Source organism: Zerene cesonia, chromosome 26 (genome assembly GCF_012273895.1).
Source record: "Zerene cesonia ecotype Mississippi chromosome 26, Zerene_cesonia_1.1, whole genome shotgun sequence".
Taxonomy (NCBI): Eukaryota; Metazoa; Arthropoda; class Insecta; order Lepidoptera; family Pieridae; genus Zerene; species Zerene cesonia.
Window position 1 is genome coordinate 1212121 of NC_052127.1, and position 10299 is coordinate 1222419.

At 34.4% G+C, this 10299-nt stretch overlaps 1 protein-coding gene across 1 annotated transcript in view; it reads left to right on the forward strand.

The window, feature by feature from the left end:
• Positions 1-249: 249 nt before the first annotated feature.
• LOC119837006 (orexin receptor type 1-like) overlaps positions 250-10299 on the forward strand; it is a 57378-nt gene continuing 47328 nt past the window's right edge. The window contains exon 1 of the mRNA XM_038362484.1: positions 250-488. The gene's annotated coding sequence lies outside the window, so the exon portion shown is untranslated. The remainder of the gene's footprint in view (positions 489-10299) is intronic.

Here is a 10299-nt window from a genome sequence, read left to right on the forward strand (position 1 = left end):
CAAGAAAAAAAAAATCAACAACATGAGACCTGTTCTATTCTTTCAAAATTTCTAATTTATAAAGCATTTCAATGCTATAAAAACTAAAAATTAAACATGAGACCTCTTTTCTTTCCACGTGTATATTCGTTTCGTATGCAGAGAATTGTGATCAAAGAATACTAACAGTAACCGGTGCTGATATCAAAATATCAGTCCACAATCCGAATTGGGATGTCCGAAACCTCCGTATGGCAGTCGTGCGGTAGGCTGACTAACGTTCGCTTGTCTTTTGCGCGGGAAATTGGAACGAGCGGCGGGAATAAATCGAACGCCATTATTTTTCTATAATCCTGACATTATTGTTTTTAAATTTCGAATTTGTTTGATTGTAATTTAAATTGTGTAAAATAAAATTGTGGATCGCTATTTGTAATGTGTTGTTTTTATTGAAGTTTTACTGAAGGAGATTATATAAATAATATTGGAGATTTTTTACTCTACTCTTGGTAAGTATATATTAATATATATATATTTTATAAATAATACTAGCATTTAGTGATGCTTTAGAAGAGTTCACACAATTTTATTTATTGCTAGACCCTTCGTATTATTTCTAAAAGCCACAGGATAGGCACTTAATTACAGTAGTTTTATTGGTATTATTATAGGACTGTTTTATTTCGACATTACTCTCAATTACGCCTTTATTTTGTTTGATTTAAGTTACATGCAATAAAGATAGTCGTGTTACTTACATCTACACTAATAATATTAACCTGAAAAATTTGTTTGTTTAAGCGCACTAATCTTAGAAACTACTGGTCCAAATTCTAAACTTCTTTCACCTTTGGATATTTACGTTATTCCTAAGTGCTATGGGCTATATATGTGCCACAAGCTTCCGCCCGCGGCTTTGCCCGCGTGGAATTGGGACATTTACAAATTATTAAGTTATTTCTAGGGAGCATTTAATCGGAACAAAAATCCTATCACCTAAGTCTGCTCATACCCTGTATATAAAATTTTATCAAAATCCATTCATTAGTTTCAGCGTGATCGACGGACAAACATCCAAACGAACAAACTTTCGCATTCATATTAGTGTGAAGCGTGATGAGCGATGCTGTGGCGAACCACTAGTCACAGATGAGAACGTCTGAAAGGATCTGAATATACGTTTTAGATTTTTGAATTTGGTATATTAAAAACTCAATCCAGCAACATAGCAATTTGACTGCATGTATCCTGATCAAAGAATATAAAGTGAAGTGTGAAGTCCCGTGTCCCCTAGTGGGGTATGGGGCAGATGATGTACATCTGTTTCACTGATCGATTTAAACAGTACAATGGAAAGAATATAAAAATAAAAAAATAAGAAAATAAGTTTATTTCTCAACCATATGCACACATACAAACAAAATACAAAAAAAAAATAAAGGAAATAGTGCTATAAATACAAACAAAAAAAATAAAATAAAAATAACTAAAGTGTGTGTGTGTGTGTGTGTGAAAAATAACCACATATTACGGATCGTTATTACGGAAATAACGACCTTATGAAGCTCTGAAATATGCAGTATTTTCATAAAACGACTGCTTAATAAATAGACTGAGTTTTGTTTTACTTGCGCAATTGCAATAGTTTAGATGGTTTGGTAGATATAATATGGTTTAATTTTTTAGTTTTCTAGCATTCAAATGCTTTATAAAAGACTAGCTGCGCCCCGCGGTTTCACCCGCGTAAGTACGTATCCCGTAAGAATATCGGGATAAAAATTAGCCTATGTGTTATTCCAGTTTTCCAGCTGTCTACGTACCAAATTTTATTGCAATCGGTTCTGTAGTTATTGCGTGAAAGAGCAACAAACGCACACACATCCTTACAAACTTTCGCATTTATGATATTATTAGCAGAAAGTAGAATTAGTAGGTTATTAAATATATATAGCATTCAAATGCTTTATAAATGACAAATATTGTAAGGAATAGATTGGGATACCTCTTAGGTCATGAAACCGAAAAAGTATAAGAAATTCGATTGCTGAGGCGGGATCACGGGTGGCCGAGAGGTTAGGCGTTGCTACGGTACGGCGAATGACGCGGGTTCGAATCCCGCCTATTTATAGATATATGGTTAAGAAGTTGAAGTCTTTTTAACGGATTTTAAACGCGATTTATTTATTATATTATTTCGCGTAATATCTTATATATAAAATTCTTGTGTCACAATGTTAGTCTCTATACTCCTCCGAAACGGCTTGATCGATTCCTCTGAAATTTGGTAAGCATATTGGGTAGGTCTGAGAATCGGCTAACATCTATTTTTCATACCACTAAACGATAAGAGTAAGGCAGAACAGCGTTTGCCGGGTGCAGCTAGTTATATTATAACGTAACGCATTATGTTATTACTCGAGACTAGTCTACCCGTGACCACGCTCGCTGTAAAGTGTTCGAAACGTCGGGTTAATAATATAATGAGTAAATCGCGTTTAAATCCGTTAGAAATCTTTAATTTCTAAATATAAAATACTTGCGTAAAATCAAACACAAGAAATTTTTAGATATATGGTTGTTTATAACGCCATTGTGCCGAATTTGCTGAACAAATTTTGATGACATTTGGCATAGTTGGCAGGTTATGTACGAAAATAACACATAGTCTATAGATATACTAGCTTTAGCAGTATTGTCTGCAGGTAAAACGATGAGATTATAATGAGATAGAACATTTGTATTTTTCAAAAACCAGTGGTTTGTCAAATTTTGTTCGAATCCCGATTCGTGATAGAATTTTTTCTATTATTTAAAAATTTCTATCTTTTCTTAGTGTTATGTAACGGCTAATAAATCTCGATTTCATTTATTTTGATTTCGCGACGCCGAGAGCGATTGGCTCACTTCCGCTCATTGTTGTGGTCCACTAGTGAATCTTCTGACTAAAATTTGTCAATATTAAATCAATTTCCGATGTAAATAAAGAAGCGACGTAAAAATATTGTATTGAAAAATCGTCGTGAAGAGACCCTCTATAAGATTCACCTGATGTCATTGTATTATATAGCGAAAGCTCCTTTTCCTCGCCCTTCCCAGTCCATTCCTTCATTCCAGTCATAAATCCTTATCCCTTACCCTTAAACGCAGAGAGAGGCACTACCTCTGCGAATGTTCATGGCCGGTGGTGGACTCGCCCGATGGGGCGAGTCACCAACTCAGCTGCCCGTTATGACATAAAAATTACCCATACATAATGACAACTGAAGCTAAATTCAATACATAAAATTATTGGTATTTAAACGCAGCCTTTCAGGATCGGTGCAAATATTCCCAATGCCCTATTGTTATGTGTACAAATATTTAAAGACGTTGTTCTGTGACTGGTTTCTTTAACGTGATATCAAAAACTATTGATGCGTAGTACTTATTCCTACCTAGTCTGGACTGATAGATCGAAATGAAAAAAGAATATTTTACGGTGTATATTCCAGCCAGGAAGGACATAATATAAAACCTTTGGAGAATAGGACAAGAAAATTAATGCAAAAATTAGATGAAATTCCTATAAATTAAGGAAAAAATTTGATTTGAGTTTGACGGAAATTATTTATTAATTTAGGCTGTAAGAAGGTGTATGATTACTTTATATCACAAAAAAGGCTACCTTATAATTGATAACCTTCTTTGGGATGTCAGTTAAAAATGACCTACTTAATTTATTCTATTTTTGTCATACTTTATTACGCAAACATTGCAATGCAAAGTGCCTCTCTAGATAACAAATGTACAGGCGACATTTACACAAGAAGCATACAATGTGTTGAACAATTTAAATATATCTTATTTTATAATGTAACAATGTGATATATATATTTTATGTTAATCATCATAAGCCGATATATGTTCCCACTGCTGGGACACAGGCCTCCTATGAGGGTTATATATTTTTATGTTATCATCCGCAAAAGAGCTGGTGGGTCGCCTGATGGTAAGCGATACCACCACCCATGAACATTTGGAGAGGCGTACGGTCTGCAAAGAATCTGCACATGGATTGCCGAAGTGGTATGAGATAAAGAAAGGATTGACGAAGGTAAGCAAGGAAAGGACTGGGAAGGATGAGGAAAAGCCCCACCCATTATAGTCGCAATAGCATGCTACTATTTCACACCGATTTACTGTCAGGGTGTCGTAGGTACCCCCAATTTGTCCCATATAAATAATATACGTAACTTATAACAAAATATGTTCTATAGCTAATAGCTTTTTATGCGTTATCGAAAGAAAAGAAGCCCGTATATCCTTCGTAGTTCCCGATCCTGTGGGATTTCTGTATATATAGTCCTTTTTCTGGTTCTAAACTAACTCTTTAGCAAATTGATAAATCTCCAATACATGAATGTAAAGTTCCTTGTCTGTTCCTGGGAAAAATTCCCAAAAAGAAGATGGTGAGTTTGTTTGTTCCTGCAGAACCAGACTTACGAGCGGCTTCAATTGACATGAGCCCCATTCGAAATCCGGCCTACAATCTCATCTACGTCCAAAATCCTTAGAGATTTCGTCACTTTTATAGCTTTTATTGAAAAGTGAGAATTGTGAGTGGCTGACGCGATAAATGCGTCCTGGTAAAATAGATGGCGGCAATAATTCAAGGGAAAGTGCTAATTTTTCAAGCGGAATGTTTCAAAAAGTGGCGAGTGATGAGATTATTAAGGAATACATATATTCGATGTTCATTTGGTGGAATAACGTAATTTGTGGGTATTTAATGAAATTGCGTGTTTGCTAATATTTTATCAATTAATTAATATTAAAAGTTCACGTTTTATTACTATTGTTGTTAAAGTCAGTAATTTTATAAAAATTATTAAAAACTCTTTTATAGAACAGTATTAAAAATTCTAAGTTTTTAATTTCTATTTAAGTATCTAATTTCTATTTAAGTAATAACGCTTATAAATTGCCGAATTTTATTTTAATTAAAGTAACTAATAAGCAGTTAATGTAAATGTCTGCTTTTAGTTTTAAAATAACCTCTATGCGCCGCACACGCTTTATAGAGGTTCACACATTCAACTGTCACTTGTCAGCACCGACAGTCAGCGTGGCGTAGCGTGACTATGAACATACACATAGTATAATAACTTTGTAACTCGTCTAAGCTCAGATAACATACTATTGAAGTCTAAGCATATCGTCCTACTAATATTATAAATGCGTATAAATATTATGTTTGTTACTCTTTCACGCAAAAATTACTAAACCGATTGCAATGAAATTTGGTATGTAGATAGCTGGACAACTGGAATAATACAAAGGCAACTTTTTATTCCTATATTCCTACGGGATACAGACTCACACGGGTGAAACCGCGTGTTGCTGCTAGAAATATATAAAACGCAAAGGTGATTTGACATACAGATAGCCACTATGATGTAGATATTCGCTTAAAAATTATTGCGAAAAATTTAACCCCTAAGGGGCTAAAATAGAGGATGAAAGTATGTACCACGACAATTTATTTCACCACGATTTGTTAGTAGTGTAAAAAATATTAAAAACCCCATCAAAATCTGTTGCGTAGTTTTAAAGATCTAAGCATAGATAGGGATAGACACGGGAAGCGACTTAATACTATTTAGTGATTATAGAATTACATATTGTTAATTGTTTTGTTAATCTAATTTACGACTAGACTGCTCTTACAAAGGAAACACAAATGAAAGCAATAAATACCAATAATAAGTATTACCTCCCACTGATTGGGAATTGCGTTTTATTCCGACGAGAAGCCCTCACGATATTAAAATAAAATTGCTCAGAAGAGCAGGTTGTATGGTTTTTTGAGAGAATGTATTGTTATCGTTTCAACTCAAACTCAATCATTTATTCATTCAACTGGACTTCTTATAGAAGCACTTGAATAGCTATAATATTACACAGTTATAACATTTACCACCGTTTCGGAAGGCAGTTACAGAGAAGAGCAGGCAAGAAGAAGAAGAAGATGTAGTTACTCTTTTAAAATAATATAAATATTTAAATTTTAATTCTACATAATATGTAAAATGCACATAACAATGATGCCAATGAACAGACCTGTGGTTTTTAAGCAACAACATTCCATGGATTGTCATCTTCCATATATTCATTAATGCTATATTAGGTTCTCTGAACTAATACATTTTTAATATAGTTTTTGAATTTACCGTTAACGTTAAAAAATTATAGTATTTGGAGTATATATCGATGTTTGGCCGTTTGCAATTGAAGTAGGTTTAAATTGTTCTGTATGTTTTTTTTTATAATTACGAGCTACCTAATCAGGTAGGTAGGGGGGAATCCCCCCCCCCCCAAAAATACAAACTGTAATTATCGTGTGAGTCATATAATTATAATAAATGTGTGTGAGTGTGTGTGTGTAAATGCGTTCCAAAGGCACATAAGCATTATTTCGTGTAGCTCTTAAATTTGAGGGCTGCGTAGCTTTTTGTTAAAAGTAATTGTTGTATGTCTGTTTGTTAGTTGTACAAGCCAATATGGGCTTACAGCATTTATTGTTATAACGTTTAAAGCATGAGTTATTGGATACGAAACTTCGAAATAACCCGATATTCAATTATGTCTTATTTTATAAGGCAATGCTGACAAGAGTCCTCATAAATCTCTCAAATTTTTATCTCAAATTAATATTTACGTCTCGCGGGAGAAATTCTGAAACTAGCTGACGCCTATAATTTATTTCTCATTAAAACATTTTTGCAAGGTTATACTTGAGTTCCTCAAAAGTAGAAGGTATTTTTATATAGTTACATATTATATTGCATAGCTAGATCGTCAGCTATCTACCAGTTAATATCCTGTAAAAATCGGTCATACCGTTTCAAAGTTTAATGTGAACAATCACAACTTAGTTTTCTTAATGAGTATTATTTTATGGCTTTTCAGGCACTAGCTTTCATATATCAAAAGCATCGGTTCACTCAGTAAAAAAATGTGTCCACCCAAGCTTTATTCGTAATATATTTTTTGTCTCCATAAGAACCTTGTCTTAACAAAAACGTTAAAAACACCCTGAATTGGTTGAGCCGTTTTCGTTTTATGCACTTAGCAAGATTAGCGAAGATTATTTTTTATTTTTATATAGATGACTAGCTGTTGCCCGCAGCTTCACCCGCGCGTTCTTCATAAATTTTCATGGGACAAAGTTTCATCCTCTATTTTATCCCCTTGGGGTTAGAATTTATCAAAATCCTTTCTTAGCGGATGCCTACGTCATAATATCTATCTGCATGCCAAATTTCAGCCCGATCCGTCCACTGGTTTGGGCTGTGCGTTGATAGATCCCTATGTCAGTCAGTCACCTCTGGATTATATATATTTCGACAGAATGTAATTTTTGCTTCTTATTCATTATTATGGAGTTATCAGTTGGATATTTTTATTCCTGTATTGTTAGGGACGCCTGGTAGAGATCGCTACCTAGCGATAAGGCTGCCTTTTGCTAATTATTTAAAGATGTTTGTTTGCCTATATATTATTTGTGTTTGTACATAATAAAGAATTTTCATTCATACATTGATTCATTATTTACTGAATTACATTTATTGAGAATTGCTGATAACTACATTTCTATGCTACGAGAAATCCATTATAATTCTGTAGCTTCTTAATTTCCACAAATTCCAATAACCTACATTATTTTACCAGTCATTAATATTTTATTACGTTGACCTTAAGTCCTTATAACGTCGTAAAAGAAATAAACATTACGTAATTTTATAGGGCCATTAAAATTATGGGCGTGAAGAATATACAGAATCAGCGTCAAATTAAGGAAAGTGATAGCTTTAATGTTGATTTAGTACAAAGGTAGGTTGTATGTGGTAGTCGAGCACGTTTCAGCACGAATTGGGCTAGCTCGCACCGGAGTACCATACCCCTACAAAAGACCGGCGTGAAATAGCACACTGCTGTGTTTAGTTCGCTGAATAGGAGAAGCCGGAGGCCATATTCCTTTCCTATCCTTATCAGTCCTTTCCTTTATTCCTCTCGTAAATTCTTTCTTAATCTCTTTCCAAATTGAAGTCGCCAAACCAATTGTAAAGCTGTAAGGTCTGCAATCGATCTAACGCATCTCTAAATGTTCATGGGCGGTGGTAGCGCTTACCATCAGGCGCCCCACCAGCTCCATTGCCGACTGTGACATAAAAAAGTAGTATGTGCTTTATGAATATTCCCACTTTCATCATCATCAGCCCTGCAGAGACACAGGCGTCCTATGTGCGTTCAGACCATAATCCACCACATGTCGTCGAACTTTTAATTCTTGGACATGTCGGTTGCGGCCCCATATTTTCTTTCGCTGTTTCGAGCAGTGGTGATGGGTATAATGTGTAGAGATTTAAACTTTCGTTTGAAGTTAGTAAGCTACCACTGCAGAAAAAAAAGCCAGTCCATTTGATACCGCATGTAGAATAGTTTCCAATGAGGTGTAACTCTCGCCTTCACCCACCTAGAATTTCGCTGAAAAGTAGCCTGATGCAATCTGTATCTTGTATTTAGTTTATTTTTATAGCACATGCTATGCAAATCCCATCGTCTTGCTTTTTGTTAAAAATTACAAAATATCAATCCATTTACGCCCACAAACTTCTCATTTATGTAATTATTAGGAACAGCCAGCATCTTCTACCTTCATCTCCTAAAGGACATGGAGGTATAAGATGAAACAAACAAAGAACTAAAGTTCTTTGTTTGTCTTTGATCGGGACTTAAAGTAGTAAATGATAGTTGTCTAGGATTTTCTTTTCGATTACGCGCATTTTAACCCGACGTTTCGACGACGTCATTATAAGTGTTCGGGTTATAATGAATAAATCGCGTTTAAAATCCGTTAAAAAGTATTTAATTTAATGCAAGAGATCTACACTATATAAACCTTCTCGAATACCAATATCAATTTAAAACCCACATCAAAACCCATTGTGCTTTTTTAAGGATTCCATGAGTTCAGACTAAGTGGTATACCATAGACCTTCATCCATCACTGGACAATTGAATGCTGATAATGATGAAGCAAACATAGGGAAGGAAGCGACCATAATAACAATATAATAAAGAAAATGATTGCAAAACATGTATATAAGAATACCCAATGTCAAGAGAATTTTATAAATCCGATTAAATTCCAGGGATTAGCCTATACAAACAAAAACAAACTGTTTGGCTTTACATATTAGCATAGTTTTAGGTCAACAATCGAAGGCCAAATGGGTAAAAGGTCTTTTTATGTCAGAACGGGCAACCGAGCTGGTGGCTCGTGGTGGTAAGCGATCACCATCTCCAAGACCCAATTTAGGAACCACAAAGTTTCAAAGGGGAAGAGAAGTAAACAAAACTAATCTTAAATAACTAAAACTAATCTGATTTTTTTTAATAAATCTGGTGTTGTATAACCATTATTCTCTTATAGCTCGTAAACTCTAATTCTCGGCTAAGGTTGCCTGGAAGAGATCGCTATCTTAGCGTTAAGGCCGCCTATTTGTGCGTAATCGTGTGTTGTGTCCTTTTGTATTTGTTCTCATATTATATCTTATATTGGTGCAAATAAAGTTATATCTCTCTATCTTAAATAAATCCTGTGTTATATATCCTATCCAACATGGTCTCTAACTTTTAGAAATTAAAAACTTTTCAACGGATTTTAAACACGATTTATTCATTATATTATTAACCCGACGTTTCGAACACTTTACAGCGAGCGTGGTCACGGGGAGACTAATGAATAAATCGCGTTTAAAATCCGTTGAAAAGTTTTTAATTTCTAAATGTATAATACTCGCGTAAAACCAAACACAAGAAAATACTATGGTCTCTAACTATTAAAATGGAGATAAAAGTACTAATATAATATACTTTCTATCACGTACAAAGCTTAGCTGGGCGAGGGTCTTGTAATTAATAAATTGAAACCCAGGATCATTATTCATCCTTCATTCAAACAGCCACCCTCGCATGTTTGCGCTATCCGCTATCGCATTACAAAATAATTCGTTCGGTCTAATGATATAATCGCTGTGTTTTCCTCCATAAAACTGTCAAAATTCATATTGAACAAATAGCCAATATTCATGTCAAAGAAGAATGATTTAATGCGAGCCGCGTGAAATATATGTTTACTGTTTTGGTTCGCGTTTTATTTTCGAGGTTGTGATAATAGTTTCGAAGTGTTTGCTGGTATTGTGGATGGATGGAACGTTTAAATTTGTAATAACTCTTTATTGAACGTCTTAATTGTTGAAGTGATGAAAACTGTGA